This window comes from Ambystoma mexicanum, chromosome 9, assembly GCF_040938575.1.
Source record: "Ambystoma mexicanum isolate Mex_15411 chromosome 9, UKY_AmexF1_1, whole genome shotgun sequence".
Lineage (NCBI taxonomy): Eukaryota > Metazoa > Chordata > Amphibia > Caudata > Ambystomatidae > Ambystoma > Ambystoma mexicanum.
The window spans coordinates 527,568,789-527,587,551 of record NC_090931.1 but is presented as its reverse complement, the minus strand read 5'-3'; the positions used below and the strand labels follow the sequence as shown (position 1 = coordinate 527,587,551).

General features: G+C 47.7%; 1 protein-coding gene and 1 pseudogene across 4 annotated transcripts in view; one reads left to right on the top strand and one right to left on the bottom strand.

Annotated features, from left to right (window-relative positions):
- BCAS3 (BCAS3 microtubule associated cell migration factor) overlaps window positions 1-18,763 on the bottom strand; it is a 3,943,855-nt gene that overhangs the window by 1,560,538 nt on the left and 2,364,554 nt on the right. The window lies entirely within an intron of this gene.
- LOC138489531 (dihydrodiol dehydrogenase 3-like) lies at window positions 13,934-18,362 on the top strand (annotated as a pseudogene).

Genomic DNA, 18,763 nt, shown 5'->3' with positions numbered 1-18,763 from the left:
GCGGGAAAGGGAAACAGCCCAAAGACATCAGGCGGAGGAAGCGAAATTGGTAGAAAAGAAATTGAGTAAGGTTGTTATTCAGGCGCCTGTGTCAATGCCAGTACAGGCGAAGGGGACAAAGAGCACCCAACAGGTCGTGAGCTCCACTACTGCTGCGCTCTGGGAGGAGGACAAGGACAGTGGGGCGGGGGCAACAGTATGTCAGCCCAAAGTGGCAACAAGGAGGACCGGAGCGAGGAAAGAAGTAGTTTCTTACCTCTAACTCCATTTCTCCAGCGTTGGTATCTTTCATGGATTCACATGCTGTGAATATTCCCCGTCGTCAGGCTGGGAATCCCCCGTTACTTTACGTAGTACTTTTCCTATGGAAAATCTTTGACACCTCGAGTGTCCCATCAACGTTGTTGTGTGTGCTTTTAGTCCCTAGCAATAGGACGTTGAATGTATAGCTCTGGCCCAGCAGCTTCCCCTCAGATTTTAACCACGCAAGCTGGAGGACAACCCCCTGTAGAGGATGTTTGCCTGGAGGGCGCATGTGAATCCATGAAAGATACCAATGCTAGAGAAATGGAGTTACACTTAAGAAACTACTCCCTTCTTCAGCATTGACTCTTTCATGGATTCACATGCTATGAATAGATTTTGTAGCAGTCTAGGGGATAAAAAAACAGGAAAGCAAAGATTTTAAACCTTTGCATTTTACACTCATGCCAGAAGTATACATACGTAATTACAAAAAACCCTGGAAGCTGCTGGGCTTACCATACTGAAACAGCTGTTAAAGGACTGCTCGTCCCATTTTCACGTCTTACGTGTGCTGCTGTTGCAGGCAGTAGTGCCTAGTGAATGACCATGTTGCCACCTGGCAAATGTCTGATGGGCACTCCTGACCAGAGAGCTGCAGAAGCCACTGTGGCTCTAGTAGAATGTGCCCTGGCTGTAGTTTGCAGCAGCCTGTTGGCCTTTGCATGGTAGAAGGAAATCGCTAAGGATATCCACCTTACAATACCCTGCTTTGTGATGGCTTTCCGTTTGTTTGAGGCTCCAAAAGCGATAAAAACCGGTCTTGCTGCTCTAAAGAAATTTGTCCAGGTAGTATTTTAACACCCTTTTTACATCTAGGGAGCAATGCTCTCTCTGCTGGAGAGTTGGCGTCCTGGAAGAACGTAGGTAAGGTGATAGTTGCATTTTTGTGAAATTCAGATGGCACTTTCGGGATAAAGTGGGGATTGGTGGAGAGGATTACTTTGTCCTTTGCAAATCGGAGGTATGGAGGGTCCACGACTAAGGCCTGTAGTTCAGAGACTTGTCTGGAGCACGTAATAGCGATAAGGAATGCCACTTTATGGGTCACAAACTTGATGTGCACCGAAGGGAGATGTTCAAAAGAGGGTTTCATAAGGGTGGCTAGGACCAGATTAAAGCTCCATACCGGTGGTATTCTTTTCTTTGGTGGAAAAAGGCAGAAAAGCCCCTTTAGGAAGTGCATGAGCAGGGTGTCGCTGTAGAGAGGAGGTTTTCCTCTTTATCTGATGAACCTGAAGATTGTTGCCAGGTGTACTTTTATGGAGGAGATTGCAAAGGGACATCACCTCCAACCGTCCTGGAGTTCTGACTGGGCTGCGTCACAGCTTTTCCCTTCAGGGAGGTATTGGCAAACTGCCGGTACTCCCTGGTGGGGAAAAGCTGTAACACAGGCCAGCATGAACTCCAGGACGGTTGGAGGTGATGTCCCCGGCCATGGGCATCTGTTTCCCATGTGAGTCTACTGTCCCCAAGCACAGAGGCAGCACCAGAGAGCCCCTGACAGGGTCCCCTTCCCTCCCCAGGGGGAAATTCTGTAACGCAGCCCAGCCAGCGCTTCAGGATGTGCCTGGACTTGGGTGGCTGTCTCTCATGTGGTTTGACCGTCCCCAAGCTCAGCCGAAGTCCCAGGGAGCCTCTGTAGAGTCTGGGACTTTTCCCAGCAGGAGAAGCTGTAACGTAACCCAGCCAGAGCCCCCTGCGATCGCCTCCATAAAAGTACACCTGACAGCAATCTCCAGATTCATCGGAAAAAGAGAAAAACCGCCTCTCTACAGCGCCAGCCTGCTCAAGCACTTCCTAAAGGGGCTTTCTGTGTTTTTCCACCGAAGAAAAGAGCTCCAGTGTGGTAGGGGGTCATATTCCTGGCCTTGGGCGGCTGACTCCCATGTTTGTTGAACGACCCCAAGCCCAGCGGTGGTTCCAGCAAGGTGTGGCAGAGTCCCCCTGCTTTATAGTTTAGCATTTATATAGCGCTTCAAACCCTCAGATATCTGAGCGCTGCTTATTATTACCCACGGTGTGTGGTGCTCATTTATGGACCTCGGAAGGATGAAAGGCTGAGTTTGGCCCTGCCAGGATTCGAATCTGCATCAGCAGGCTCAGCACAGATGTCAAAGCGAGCGCTCTACTCGCTGTGCTATCGGCCCGGCTTAAATTTTACCTCTGTTCCCGGAGGTAAATTCTGTAACGCATTCCAGCCAGACCTGCGTTACAGCCTTTCTCTCCGGGGAAGAATGGGGACCCTGCCGGAACTGCCACTGGACTTGGGGACGGTCGACCCACATGGGAGACAGCAACCCAAGGCCAGGGACATCACCCTCAACAAATCCTGGAGATCTGGCTTGGCTCGTTACAGAATTTCCTTCAGAAAGGGATGGGGACTCTGCCGGGGCTCCCTGGGACTGCTGCTGCACTTGGGGATGGTCAACCCACATGGGAGACAGCTGCCCAAGGCCAGGGACATTACCCTCGACTTTCGTGGAGCTCTGGCTGGCCTGCGTTACAGCTTCAACCTCTGGGAAAGGTTGGGGACCCTGTCGGAGCTCCCTGCAACTGCTGCTGGGCTTGGGGACAGTCAAACAACATGCAAGACAGCCGCCCAAGGCCAGGGACATCACCCCCGCCCATCGTGGAGCGCTGGCTTGGATGTGTTACAGAATTCTATCCTGGGGAGGCAAGGGGACCCTGCCAGGGGCTCCCTGGCACTGCCGCTGTGCTTGGGGATGGTACACCCACATGGGAAATGGATGCCCATGGCCGGGGACCTCACCTCCAACCGTCCTGGAGTTCTAGCTGGCCTGTGTTATAGCTTTTCCCCACCAGGGAGTCCTGGCAGTGTGCCAATACCTCCTCGAAGGGAAAAGCTGTAACGCAGCCCAGCCAGAACTCCAGGACGGTTGAAGGTGATGTCCCTGTACTTGGTCATCTGTATACCATGTGGGTGTACCATCCCCAAGCACAGCAGCAGCTCCAGGGAGTACCGGCAGGGTCCCCATCCCTTCCCAGAGGGAAATTCTGTAACGCAGCACAGCCAGAGCTCCAAGATGGTCGTGGGTGATGTCCCTGGCCTTGGGTATCCATCTCCCATGTGGGTAAACCACCCCCATGCACAGCAAAAGTCCCAGGGAGCCTCGGCAAGATCCCCGTCCTTTACCAGAGGGAGAAGCTGTAATGCAGGCCAGCCAGAGCTCCAGGAAGGAGGGGGGTGAATTCCCTGGCCTTGGGTGGCTGTCTCCCATGTGGGTTTACCGTCCCCAGGCCCACCAACAGTTCCAGGGAGCACCAACAGGGTCCCTGTCCTTTCCCAGAGTGAAAAGCTGTAACGCAGGCCAGCCAGAACTCCTGGATGGTCAGAGGTGATGCCTACGTCCTTGGGCACCTTGTCTCCCATGTGGGTCGACCGTCCCCAAGTCCAGCGGCAGTTCCGGGGAGCCCCGGCAAGATCCCCATTCCTCCCCAGAGGGGAAATCTGTAACGCAGGACAGCCAGAGGTGCAGCCTGGGCTTGCGGACGGTCAACCCACATGGGAGACAGCCACTCCCAGGGAAACACCAATGGTATGCTGGCATGGGGGACAATTTGTGGCCTGACCCTGCAATTGTGTCCCAGCCCACCAAAATACCTCCCCAGACTGCCCACACCACCAACAATCCAGCCCCAATCCCACCCACCCCACTGACAATGGGCCCTAACTGTAGAATAATAAAAAACAGTACTCAAATAACATTGCAGCTGCTTGCGTAGAAAAAGCTGCAAACGCAACAAAAAACATTTGTTACCTATCGTCACCTCAGCAAAAACAAATCATAACTACTACTCTCAAATCACTGCCCCCCTTTTCAAGCCATCCCTGGTGGTTTAGGGTGGCCCCCACCAACGTTTTTGTTTTTTGTTTGCCCCTCCCCTAGGGGCAGATGGCCACATTACTGTGTCACCAGGGTGGGCAAAACACACTGCCCCATGTTTGGTGGGCCTGAGCCAAGATTTCTGGTGGCCATCTACTCCCCATCCCAAATGAATAGGGGGGCACCTCATGTAGCCCTCTCTGGGGGCAGATGTCTGCCTTTAGGAAGGGGTACATGAGATGCCCCCATCCATTTGGGGTGGGAGGGAGAGGGCCACCCCTCTTTTCATTCCATATATTCACAGGTGGTTCAGTGTCCCCACACCCCCGCCTAAAACAGCCTTATTTGTTTTGCCCCTTTCCTAGGGATAGATGGGCACATTAGTGTGCCCATCTGCCCCCCGGGGGTGGCAAAATGTACTGCTCCATGCTTGGGGGGGCCTGTACCAGGACTTCTGGTGGCCCCCCCACCCCAAATAGATGGGGGGCATCTCATGTACCCTTTCCTAGGGGCAGATCTGCCCCCGGGGAAGGCTACATGAGGTGCTCCCTCATCCACTTGGGGTGGGGGGAGAGGGTCACCCTCCTTTTCATGCCATACATTCTCTGGTGGCTTAGTGTCCCCCCCACCCCCACCCAAAACACCCTTATTTTTATTATTTTTGTTTTGTTTTGCCCCTTTCCTAGGGACAGATGGTGAAATTACTGTGGCCATCTGCCCCAAGGGTGGGTAAAATGTACTACCCCAAGCTTGAGAGGGGCCTGTGCAAAGATTTCTAGTGGCCCCCTCCCCCCACTCCAAATGGATGCGGGGAATCTCATGTACCCCTTCCTAAAGGCAAACATCTGCCCCCAGAGAGGGCTACATGAGGTGCCCCCATCCACTTGGGGTGGGAAGGGGGAGGTGGTCACCCCCCTTTCAATATATTAAAATCCTGGAGGGCTAGTGTACCCCCCCACCCAATTTTGTTTGCTCCTTGCCTAGGGGCAGATGGACACATTAATGTGCCTAACCACCCCCTGGGGGGGGCAAACGTGCTGCCCATGCTTTTGGGGCTGGGGAGAGGGCAAGCAGCCCCCTCCTCCCTCCACTTCAACAAGAGATCCCTGGTGGTCTAGTGGGATTGCTGGGCACAGATCTGCACCCAGCAATGCTTCAAATAAGGTGTTGTTGGAAAGGGGAGAGTCTCCCCTTTCCAACGACACCTCCCTCGATCTGAACGGCACAATAATGCTGCAGATCGAGGGAGAGAAAGGTGGACACTCACCTTCTATTTTCACTGCAGCAGCCGAAAATGGCTGATGCAGTGAAAATTATTTTCAGTTTCATGTCAGCGTGCATTACCCACACTGATGTGAAACGTGAAACTGAAAGAAATCCAACCCCCGGGCCGTGAGGAGGAACCTCCTCCTCACATAGCACCGGGGTTGTATTTCACTTTTGTGTGATTCACAAAGTGCAGTTCTAAAAAGGACGTGGTATCTCGTCCTTGGCACTGCAAACGTAATTGGTACTTAAGAGGTTAATACTTTCAATTTCTAATTGGCAGGGTGACTCAATGTTTTGAATTCATTTCTACAATTGCTAGAATGGGTCTAGCAGAGATTTGCTACTCTGCAAGTTAAACAAAGCAATAAAGGATATCATTGAAATTGATTATGGTGGCCCACATTGGATTATCATTGGTGGGGATTTTAATGTTCCAGCAGAACCACTTTTGACCTTACTGTGGAGTCCTCCTTTAAAGTAGGCCTGTCTGATTTGATCAACTGTAAAACGAATACTGGTGGTTGAGTCTCTCTATATGGTTTGCAATGGAGTTTAAGGGCAGTGAATGCTATTACATTCTGGGGACATTGAAGTGTTCAACCATTGATTATTTATGTGTGTTGTTAGACAGAAAGCCATCTCTGACTTTAAAGTTGTTTCTGATTTACATAGCGACCTTTACGCAACCACGACCAACCATCTAGAAACCAGACAGTAGGGGTCGACATTCTCTACCTACCAACCCGGGGATAAGATTAGGATGGAAAATGCTATATCAATGTGAGAGAGAGGGATGCCCTAACACCCTACTGAAACCTGTAATAAAACCCCCTAAACAACCTTTGATAATGACCAAGATAACCTAGGTTTTACCCAGTTTGATAACAGGACAGTTTACAATCAATACCACTGACTTGACCTCAAGTTCTCCCCGATCCCTGAAACCAGAATCACCAGTAACTCTTCACCCTTGTGGTTTATCAAGAAGCTTATCACTTTCATCATCATCTAAGAACTTAATTCCAAAACCAAAACTTTACCCAAACAATTACCCCTCCCCCTCCTTACAGAAACCTTAAGAATATTCATTGTAACTCTTTTGCTAAAGCATCTCAGATCTCTGAAGAATACCTCATGATCAATTGCTCTGAGATTCTGGAACACATTTAAGCCCTAGTAACGTAGGCCCTTTGTCTTTGACAAAGTTGCACAATTCCTAAACCATAACCTTAGAACAAACTTCCAAACAACTATTTCAGTTAGCATGGAACTAATCATGCCTCCTGGAAGGAAATTCAAAAACACAAGGTACATACAAGCGCCTACAAGCACATTTGTGTCAGAGCTGAACAAAACATTGATTACTAAATGCTTGCATCATTGGAGCAAGTGACGCATCAAGATCAATTGTTACTGATCGTCCCTCTGTAGCTAAAGGCTGACCCATCCAAACACCTGTGTGAAAATGTAATGTTTTACTTTAAAGACATCATCAGCCTTCTAAATCAAAATGTTAATTGCTCAAAACTGTCACTCAATTTACCATTTGGCTCATCCTTGACCATCTAAATACTTGTATTAAACCATTCCATTCAACTAATTTGCCTTAGTTGAAGCTTGTAGCATCCATGAGATTAATACCTGCTTCAAAACACCTTCTCCAAAATCTTAAAGCAAAAGACCGGAAACTAAGTTTAAAACTGCTGGCTCTCATTAACAAAGTCTCACTTCACTTACAAATAGGCTTGTAACTCCTAAACTAAAGCACGCGCTGCAACTAATCCACATTGGGGGTAGGAGAAAAACATTACAGCCTCACATACTCCATTATGATGGGTCTAGGCTGTGCAACAGACCTTTTCCTCATTAGATCTTTGGCACAGAAGGTGAGAAGAAAAGGTGGGCAGCTATTTGAATCAACAAACATGTTTCCATGTTTTAAACAAGATATTGCTGATGTGGCTAGGCAGTTTCTCTTAGTCAAGGGCAGGGGTTTTGGCCATCTAGTAACCCTTATATCTAATGACAAATGAAAGACATTCTTTACAGACTTGAAAGCACATTTATTTGTGGATTCAATGTTGTGGGGCAATTTTAATGTCCTTTACTCTATAATCAACAAGACTTTCAGTCCCTCCAAGAATAGCTCCAAGCTAGCTGTCATATTGGCCAAAAAGTCTTCGCTCAACAATAGAATTAATCTGGCACAATCTCAGCCTAGAGAATTGTTTAGAATCCTGAAGGAATTAGAGCACCTGGCTCAAAATGTCACAGAAATCCTTATCAGAGATACAGAATGGTGCTATTGCATTCAGAATGCTATGCTGGGTAAACTAGACATGATTAAACTCAATATTTATCAGGCCAAAAAATCCACAATACTGCACGAATTCCTAGTCTAAGGTGAAAACAGTTGGGTACTCCCCTATTTTTTGTTATCGGGGGAATGGTATTCAGGACGTTGCAATTCCTTTTATACTGATTCAATCACAATACCCCTCGGGTGTTCTAGTCGTTCATACACCAAAAAATACAAAACATAAAAACCAATAAAAAACTTAAGGGAGATAGTGTGCAGGCTTATGTATTTATACCCTCATATGCACTGACCTGGTAAACAAGAAATCTTTTTTGGGACTTCAGCTTCTTAGTCTGACAGGATTTCTGCTGTCTTGGCTTCACAGGGGCCTCGTGGCTACCTATATCGTAAAGGTTTCTTTACTATGGTAATTTGTCGTCATAAACTTTTGACAGTGTTATTCTTTATTGCTGGGTTTTACTTTATTATAATTACTTACCTGATTTTATCAGGGCGCATATGACACTGTGTCTTTCTTTAATCGTAATGTGTTCTTATGATGAGCAATTCTTTATTGTTGTTACGCTCATCTGGAATCCACAGGGACTCCACCCAGCTGGGATACTCGCTTGTATGCTTCTCAGCTTTGCCCTGATGTGGTCTGCGGGGAAGGTTCTGCCTGAAAATACAGGAGGACTGTGTTCAAGACTGACCGACTGGGGTAAGTATCCTCCCTCCACCCCCGTATGCTTTCAGTCCCTCTGGCGCCCTCTCCTCACCTTGTGGTAGAATTAGGCGTGCTCTCCGTCCTGCCTTCTTTGCAGGGGCGCGTTGTCTTTCATGGGCGAGAGGGGTCCAGTTACTTCACTGACGCTGGCCCGTTTGATATTGTTCAGGTAGGTCTTTTTGCTGTTCTTTAGTTTTGTTTCTATCCTGCATGCCTTTCTTTGTTTAAAATGTCTCTTTTTTCCCCAGGTATGCAGAGCTTCAGCGCGGCGAACTGGCTTGGTTGAGCCCCGCTGGTAAATGATGGCGCATTAAGAGCGCTATGATGCGGTAAATAAGCGCTATGCGAAGCGCTGCAAAGTCTTGCCTTTGCTAACCTGTGTTTTCCTTCTTTGTAGGTTGCAGTGTTCTTCAGCGCAAGTGGAATGTCTGGAGTGGTGCCAGCCGAGAGGCGACCAGCCAGGTAAGCCTTTTGAGCAGTTCATAATTTGTAAATATCTCTACAGCTTTCTTTAATGTTGCCTCTATCTTCCTCTTTCAGGTCGTTCTGTCCGGGAGGCGTGCAGATTCGAGGAAGCTGTTCTCAGTAGCTGCAAGTGTTTGAAGATGAAGACTGCAGGTAAAATGCTGCTGCTAATGATGTTCCTTTTGTCTCCTTGCAGGTTCTGCTTCTTCGAGGTTCGAGGGAATAGCTGGACACGGTGAGCGTCACGTTGCAAGCTGCAAAGTAACACGAAGCATGTTCTGCAGTCAGGGTGTAGTTTATATAGCCCAGGTAAAGTAGTACCAGGGAAAGTAGTTCCAGGCATGCCACATCCAAAACACTAGACCGCATAGCTTGGTTCTTATGAACCAAGCTATGTGGATGCCTCCATGTTGGCTGACAATACAATAAAGTAGTTCCCAAGCACATTGTTGTTCATGGTGTATGAGCCTGGCGCCATAGGCGCCAGGACTGGCCCCATTAGGGTTTTTGAAGAGGATGCCAGGCTCTAGAGGCCCGAGTCCTGACTCCACCTGGCCAATGGGTTTGCCAGAGGGGGTTTTGGGCGAAGGTCGTGACAATTGTACCTGCAAACAAAACTTGGGTGGTCTTTCTAAATTGGTCTTTTTTGGTTCTCGTTTTATTTTTAAAATGACATTTTCACTTGGAAAGCTCTCAATAATCACTGCCGACCTCAGTTTTGCTCATGTTTGACTGACTAAAAGCTACTGCAAAACTTCCCTCGCAGTTAAATAACCCATTTCCAATGACGGGTTAGTACGAGAGGACATCACTGTGACCTTCAATTACTTTGTAAAAAATGGCTCCCCTGATGTTGGAAAGGGGTGATTTGGGATACCCTGAAGGCAGTGCTGCATAGAGGGTTTATCAAAAAGGCTGCTGCATATACTCATTTAAGGGAAGCCCTGCACCTAAGGTTTGAAACGGAGGTCATAACCCAGGAATTCCACAGATTAATGGCTCATTTAGAGCTTGGAAGTATATGCAGATTGGTAGGGCCAGGTTAGAGGCCCTCCTGGCTAACCATGCTGCTCATTCTTTGTTGCAAACTAAGCAAGCCCATTACACCAGGGGGAACAAGCTTAACAAGATGTTGGCTTACAGAATCCAACTCCCTAGAACTAGAAATGTTATCCAAAGCTTTTTGGATGGGGAGAAGTTACTTCAATAAGGGGAAAGCAAGAAAGCAGCCAGTGTGTCAGATGATCATCGGGCAATTGTATCTTGGAATTCTATAGCTCACAAGTAATAAAAACAGGAATACAAAGAAGGGGCACATTTCATTCAGCTTTCTGTGCATGACCAAATGGCTTTGGAGAGTCCCATTTTGTGGGAAAAGACTGCGTAGAAATGTGGGGCAATGATATAAGTGGCTTTTATTCAATCCTTGTAGCTCAACGCTTGGGTTGGAAAAATGTCTACATGAACTAGGGTAAGACTCTAAAAATTATAAGGGATCAATCTGAAAAACAGTGTCAAGGAGGGGCCAACACAAAATGGGATTGCTGGATTATTCCCAGTATATTGGGATGCCAGTTCAATTGAACATAAATGTCTTAATCCTAGTCTTAATCAGTCTCTGTCCCTCCAGGAAATCCATAGTCTACCAAACAAACTTCCTTATTCTGTTGAATCAACTAAACCTAATCTCCCTCTCTGGGACCCCAGGCTCTACTCTAAACAGAAAATGACCGGGTGCTGGTCAGGATATCAGATAATAATGCCAAGTCCTCTGTCAGGAAAAATCCTCATCTAAATTGGTCCCTCTCCTTGTCTTTTAAAATGGAAACACAGAACAACCAAGACACATTTGGGAATTTGCCAATAAAAAGGGATGGATTAGGGATTCAGACTCTTACCCTTTGTACTCTTTATCATGGGCCTTGCCTATGTTCACAGTTCCTGTCCATTTAGTTCTTGGAATGTTGAAATGCCCTCCCGGGTTACAGCTAGGTCTCTCTTGCTTACTTTCTAATCTTATATGTCTCACAGTCTCTCTCCCAGTTTCCTCACTTGTTTCCTATTAGTCCTTTGTTCCCTACTCAGAAACACCGCTCATTCTGGTTCCGGACACTGGGGTTCATTCTCAGTGCTCTGCCCATCCTGGCATCGTTCTCTTCCTCTCACACCACTCTGGGGTTTCTCAGTGCTCGCTCTGGAATTTCTAAGTTCTCGCCCCACCCCGTAGTCACCCTCGTTCTCTCACCCCAATCTGGGGTTTCTCTGTGCTCTCCCTGCCTTGGGGTCACTCTCTTTCTCTCATCACATTCTAGAGTTCTTGCTTACTCTTCTTCGTGTCTCCACCCACCTACCCGTTCCCTGGAGCCACTGCCTGCGTCTCTAGTGCGGGGCTCCTTCAGAGGAACTGGAGTTGGTCTGCCACAGAGCTGCTTCTTTGCATCTCTGTCTGGTTCCAAGTCACTTGCCTGCTGAGGATAGCTAAGGGGCAACACGTTTATCTTGTTAACAAGACAACGTAGAGCTTCACCAGTTGAATCCCGGTCCCCATGCTTAGAGGCTGGTCTCCGGCATGAAGAGCGATCTAAAAAGCTCACTTTACATTTATTGTACTAAAGGTGAGGGAGATCAGATTTAAATAAGAACAAAAATGCTATTTCTGTGCTGTGTCTGGCGTGTAAAGGGACCACTTCCCATGTTTCAAACTTGTTGGGACTCTGCAGTGAGGCGAAGCTGAGCCTTTCTAAGGCTCAGTGAGCAAGGTTCCACAACAGGATTACCCTTGGTTGCGCAGGCTGAAACCCAAAGTTTTACAATTAAGGCAAGATTGTGAGAGCCCCTCTACTGAGAGCGAACATGGGTCAAATACCCTGTTCTTTGAAATTTCCTCCACTCAGGAGGGTCTACAACCACGTTTTAGCTCACTGCACCCTTCACAGAGGAGAACAAATTACTTACCTGTGGTAATTTTATTTCGACTGGATGTTCCTCTCACGTATTCCTCATCTTTGATTCTCGGGTCTGCTTGCATCTTGTTTCAGAATATTTTTCAAATATTGGCCGCTGTGTGGCGTCGAGTCGTGGCCCTCGACGGCCTCCATCCTGTCTTTGGCTGTGACACTGACGCTGGTATAAGTAGCACACGCGGCAACCATTGCCTCAGTTCTAGTTTTTCATCTGCCTCTTATATCTGTGTCACAGACGTTTCCAGCATTGCAAAAGAGGAAGGTGTAACATCACGGAAATTCTTGGCAAATAAGAGGTGATGGATGGGACAAGCGATGAGGAATACGTGGGAGGAACATACAGTCGAAAGAACATTACCAGGGGTAGGTTATTTGTTCTTCGACTGGATTGTGTCCTCCCACCTATTCCTCATCTTAGATATGCTTCCAAAGCAAAAATAAAAAGAAGATGGGTGCTTAGAGACTCTCCCATTTGGGCGATTTAGAGACTCTCCCATTTGGGGAACAAAAGAACAATCTTCTCCCCTGCATGGTCCCCAGAGAGCATCCCGTCTCTGTGCAGCCTTGATGGCTTGGAGGGTGTCATCTACCGCCATCCCAAAAGGGTTGTCCCCATCGAACGGCATGTCGATGACCTTGGTCCGCATGTCTGTTCAGTAATGAGTGGCCTTTAGCCAACCTTGGCGTTGGAGGGCCACACCATTCCACATTTGGCGGAAGCCTGAGTCCGCTGTGTCAACCGTGACAGTGGATGTGTGGTACGAAGTTACTTCTCCGTCCTGAAATAGGGCCAAGGCTTCAGCCTTTTTGTCATCAGAGAGGAAGTCAAGGATGGGCCCCAGCTTGTACCACAGCTCCCTGTCGTACTTTGACAGTAAGGGGAGGGCGCTGGTGGCCTTGATGGTGGAGGCTGCTGTGGTGATGATGCTCTTGCCAGCAGCACTGAGTTTCTTGCCTTCCTGTTCTGGAGGCACCATGGACAGTGAAGAGGGGTTGGATGATCTCTTTCTGGCGGTGGCTGACACCACCAAGTTCAGTGAAGGCTGAGACTTAAGTCACCTGGGAACCGGATCTGGAACCTGGTATTTCTTCTCCAGCCAGTCACACTTGGTGCATTTGGAGCCTTCATAACTGCCAAGCCATCCTCCCATATTTCATCCAACAAAGAGACTGATACAATGGTCTTCTTAGCGTATTACCGCTGTTGAAAAAGTAATCCTTCCTTATTCGTCTCTTCTGGCACCAGGTTAAAGAGATTCGCAGCTCTCGCTATCATGGAGCAAAAGGAGCAAATTTCATCTGTGGGAGAGGCCCCAGAGAGCTCATCAATGCCGGGTGGTTCCCCATCCGCGGGAACGTAGTTGAACTCATCAGTGTGAGTGCTAACGGTGTCAGAGCCTGTGCCAGTGTGAACTGGCTCTTCTGCCAAAGGGGGTAGAGCCCCTATGACTGGCCGAGGGCTAACAGGTGCCTTATGAGGCGGTGTCGGCGGATGCAGAGGATGCCTTGAAGGACTCTTGCCTGGACCAGGCAAAGGGGCAGTGGCCAGCCACTGCTGTCTATCCACCACCAATCTATGTAGGGTGGTAGGATGTCCAGTGACATGTCCCTTATGCAGGAGCGGGTGTAACCGGTGCAGGAGGAGCAGGAACTTGGCTTGAGCCTCTTGGAGGGCTAAACAGCTGGGAAGGCCTCTGGGTCGGTGAGGCATAGCCAGAATGGAGTCAGGTTCCTCATGGTCCTCTTCCGCATCTGAATAAATATCTTGCTGTTGGTACTCCTCAGAACTGGTGTAGATGGTTGGCAGTCCTCTGGGCCTGGGCAGGAAATCCAAAGCTGGAGGCATATCTCTCACCAGGTCAGAGCCCTTTGGAAAAGAGTCTTCGACAGGAGCCTGCAGATCCAGAATAGGAGCCGTTGTCTATGGGATAGTCATCAGGACTGTTGACAGGGGTCTGGGAGGCAGAGAGTCCCTGGGCGAGTTCCATTGATGACATAAAGATGACGGGCATTGACAAACTTGTTGCCGCTCAAGAAAGTATTGTTCTCGACTTCATCGATGGGGTGCTCGTTGACGGTCCTGGTGGATGAGATTGTCGCTGATGGGGCCCCTGTTGACGATGGATTACCCGACGACAGAGTCCGTGACGGGTCCTTAGAAGAGGTGGTCTTCGTCGATCTGTGTTTGGATGGATTCAGAGATGTCCTTGCGGGTGGAGGTAACCCACCAGCCGGAGCTGGTACCGACCCTTTCTAGAAACTAGAAACTGATCCTGCAGCTGTGGAGACCAGTGACGGGGACGCCAATAGAGTGTGGGATTTCACCATCTTTTGGATCTTCACAAAGGAATCATCCTCAAAGGACCTCAAGCTGTTCTTACTAGAGGAAGTACGTTAATGGGTTCTGCCGGTCCAGAAAAAGGCATGACTGCGTCCGGAGGCTTTCCTTCCATGATCCAAGCCACTAACCTCCGATGGAGATCTTTCTTGATCTTCGATGAAAAGGATTGGCAGATGGAGCATCTGTTCGTGTCATGGTCAGGGTGAAGACAATAAAGGCACTTGAGGTGCCGGTTCTCAACGAAGATGTTCTTCAGGATGCCGCTTTCACAGGCACTGAAGAGGCTTTTGTTTGTGGTATCAGCCATGGTCGAGGTGTAGGCCAAGCCTGGGCCTGTTGGTGCCACAGGTGGAAGAACCAACAGTGGATTGAAGATCTACGCCGAAAACGGGTCTCCGCTATTGGTTGTCGCCGTGTGATGGTTAACAAAGAAGAAGTTGAAATTTCTTCAAGAAAATAGCAGAAGACAGGAAAAAAATCTATGCATTTCGAGGAACAAAGCACAAGGACTCCCAACACTAGAAATGTGCAGTAAAATCGGAAGATGGCCACCGGGGGTGAAGCTTAGGAGGACTAGTGTCATTGGCTGGGGTCAGTATGACCCAAAAGACACTGATAGACTCAAGAGAGATAAGAAGTTCAAAGTTTAAAGATAAACTGCTTTCTTTTTACCGAGGACTCCCAGCCTGACGACTGGGAATTTTCATGAGCATGTGAATCCATGCAAGACCCCATGCTGGAAAAACATATTTCCTAAACAGTGAACGTTCAGTGCAACAAACATTCTCCAAATTGAGCACATTCATGGAAATAAACATATCTCCTGAACTGGGAGCTGTCATTGAAACAAACATAATTCACAAACTGCGAACGCTTGATGAATCAACTGTACCTGCGCCAAGTGAAGGGGAAATTCTGATCGCACCACAAAGTCTGGCCAGAGCACCAAACCAGCTCTCCCAGCATTCTCAGACAGACATGGAGTGGTGTGAAAATGCACACCAATAATTCCCAGCTGGCACTGGGGTCCTGGTGCCTGTTGAAAGCCATGGAGCAGGTCATTTAGATGGCTAGAGGACAATTAAAATGTACACCCTTAATTAAAATCCGAAACTCTTTAAAACCCCATTACCAAACCCGAACCGAGACAGGCCTACCACAGGAAAGACCAATCCCGGCCCAGCTTACCTAGAGCACTCTTAGCCCAGGTGTATAACCAGTGAATGAGCGGGAAAATGCCCAGACTTGCAGTTCACCCCCTCTGTGGAACAAGGGAGCCTGCTACCTGGTGCAAGGTGGACATCTGTTTACAGCAGTACACCGGAAATGCTGCCAAATTCAAGAACAAATCCACAAAGGTATGACCTGTGCTGGATAACGCATGGTACGTACTGATGGGTGTTGTCAAAACACTATAATGAGAGAGAAGGGGCCGTGGGAAAGCCTGAGCGAATTCTTGAAGGTGAACACGACGCTGTTGGGAAGCCTAAGAAACCACAAACAGGAGGTAATGCAGATGCATAAGAGAACATTGAGCCACACAAAACCATGGATAGATCTAGTAATAAGAAATGAAGGACAATGATGAGGTCTGCAGACACCTGTATGTGGTACACACCTGTGGTGGGGTAAGAAAGAACAAGGTGCCACCACAGTTACAAGAATTCCATGGTAACCTAGAAAGGAAAGAACCCAAAGACAGAGAGAACCCCAGCAGATGGATGAAAATATTGTCTGCTTGATAAGGACCCAGATTAAGGGGGTGAAATACTCTTTCTCTCAAATACAGACAAGAGACCATGGAGCAGCCTGACATAATTTTGAACTTGGAAAACATGAACAAGAAGCCAGAGAGGCCTAAAAGAACTATGAAGGCGAGACCTGAGCAGAGAACCAGTAGTTGTGGAAAGACATAAAAACGCTACAGAGAGCCAGATTGCATAGAGAGGACTGAGGAAGGAGGTGGTATAGAAGAAGAAACAGTGTAAAAGACTGAAAAATGCAAGTACCCAAACAAGGGCCTGCGCAGGAGAGCATTTTATGTTTTGTTCTAGACTACAGATACACATTTATAGAGGAGATTTATTAACATTTTAGTTGGCCAGAATTGTAAACATGTCTTTCCAAGCATAGGGTTAGTCAGGAGTCTAAAAGACTAAAAGACTCATTAAAAATAGGTGTGGCCCTTTTTGTTGGAAATCACCTTTGGACTTTGATTATAATTATAATGATTATATAATTGTTCTTTTATAACACGCTTAATACCGAAGAGGTTTCTACACGCTAGACTGGGATTCCAACGTGTGTTGCTGTGCAGTGTCTTGCTTCCAAGACAAACGCGATGCCCCGCACTAACCTCCTGCCCAAAAATATGGTGCCCCTGAATGGACAGAGGCTCATAAGATTAGGTTTGAGACATTTGGCAGAACTCAATACCCAGGTGCTAAGTGCACCCTGATACCCTCACTTAATGTCCCATCCTCAACATTGCTCTACAGTTACTCCCCATCTTTCATTACATAATTTACCTAGTGCCTAGAGGCGTTTATAGAATGCATACCCTACAACCGCATATAGTTAACAAGCACACCTTCCTAAAGATGGTGTTAGACATGGGATAAAACAACTATGAAATAGGTATTGACCACCACCTATACCTATGACACACCGCTCTATCAAATTAGAACCCAGACCAAGAATAATTTATATTTTAAAGTCGTCCATCATAATTACCTAAAAGCATCTTTTGGGGTGCAGCAACTTCTTACAGGGAGCCCCAACCCAGTTTACGGAAATCAAGTCCTACCCTGAGCCAATCCCAGGTCCCACAGGACGACATGGAGGATTCTGACTCAACAGCCACCTTTTTTCTGAGGCTATCGCAGATATCAAATCGTGAAACCTGCAGAACCAAAATGGCTTTGGAATGCCATCTGTCCCTCACTATACAAGGACCAGAACACTCCAACTCCAGGATCCCTACACCATGATGAAGGACAGCCACTGGATTCCAAGCTAAGGAGGCTACAAAGGTGGCCATAGAGGTTGGCTATCACCACATTGATGGGGTCTATCTTTATCAAAATCAGGTTGAAGTTGGCACGGCCATTCGGAAGAAGATGGTAGATGGCACAGTGAAGAGAAAAGAGATATTCTACACCAGGAAGCTGTGGTCAACCTTCAATTCTCCAAAGATGGTCTGAACAGGCCTGGAGAAGTCCTTAAAAGCACTTCAACTGGGTGTTGGGTCCTTTGCAAGATGGAGGTGGGGGGCGCAACTTAGTGGGCCTTAATGGACTGCTTGCCACCCTGTCCACCAAAGCTGACCGCAAACTATATGTGATAATGATGATGTCAGCGGCAATGGTCCTGGCCAGGAAGTGGAATTCAAAGGACCCGCCTCAGGAACACGAGTGGGTGGCGAAACTGTGGGCAATGGTGGCGATGGAGTGGCTCACCTATGCGATTCAAGGCATGCACTTGAGGTTTTACTCGGATTGGGCCGCCCTGTTGTCCTTCTTAAAGGCGGGAGGCCGCCGGGCCTGGTGCCCCAGAGCGATGGAGCTGTTGGGCATAGTTAGCCCTCCAGATGAATCGGACCTTCAAAGTTGAAGAGTGCTACCTATTTTCTTTCTCCTACTTGTCGAACTTGGCTGCTCAGAGAACCTGTAGAATCTGGGTGGGTGGGGTAAAGATGGGGGGAGGGGTGGGGAAAAGCGGTTTAGGAGGTTCTGGGGTTCTTTTCTTCCTGTTAATGCTCTTTGTTGTATGAATTAAAAATGGTTAATAAAAACTTATTGGAAAAAAAAAAGCACTTCAACTGGACTACATTGACTTGTACATCATCCACCTACCTATTAGCTTTAAACATGGAGAGAGTCTGTTTCCACAGGATGAACCCGGAAAAACAATTTACCATGACGTCGACCTGCGTGCCACTTGGGAGGAACTTGAGGCATGCAAAGACACTGGCCTTGTGTACTCCATCGGGGTATACAATTTCAACTAATGGCAACTGGAGCCGAGCCTCAAGAAGGCATGCCTCAAATACCCGCCTGTTTGCAAATAAGTGGAGTGCCACGTGTGTTTAAACCAGAGAAAAATGCTGGAGTTCTGCAGGTCCAATGATATTGTCGTGGTGGCGTAATGGATCGAGTAGAGATTAGAACTGGATCAAAAAAACTCCCTGTTGTTCGTGGAAGACCCTGTTCTCATAAAGATTGGCCAAAAGTACAAGAATTCCTCAGCTCGCATTGCCCTGCGATGCTTCCTCTAACTGGGCATAGTGGTTTTGTCCAAGAGATTTAACCCAGAATGTATTAAACGGAATGTAAAGGTGTTTGACTTTCAGTTGGCCCTTGGGGATATGGACGCCATTGATGGTCTCAACAAAAACATGCGCTATGTTAACAAAAGTTTATTTGTAGATCAGCTAGAGTTGCCTTATGGTGATGAATTCTAGGGAGCAACATGCAATAACAAAGATAAAGGGTTTTTAACAGTACAAGGAAAAGGAACCGTTTCCAGGCAACTCAAATACTAATCAAT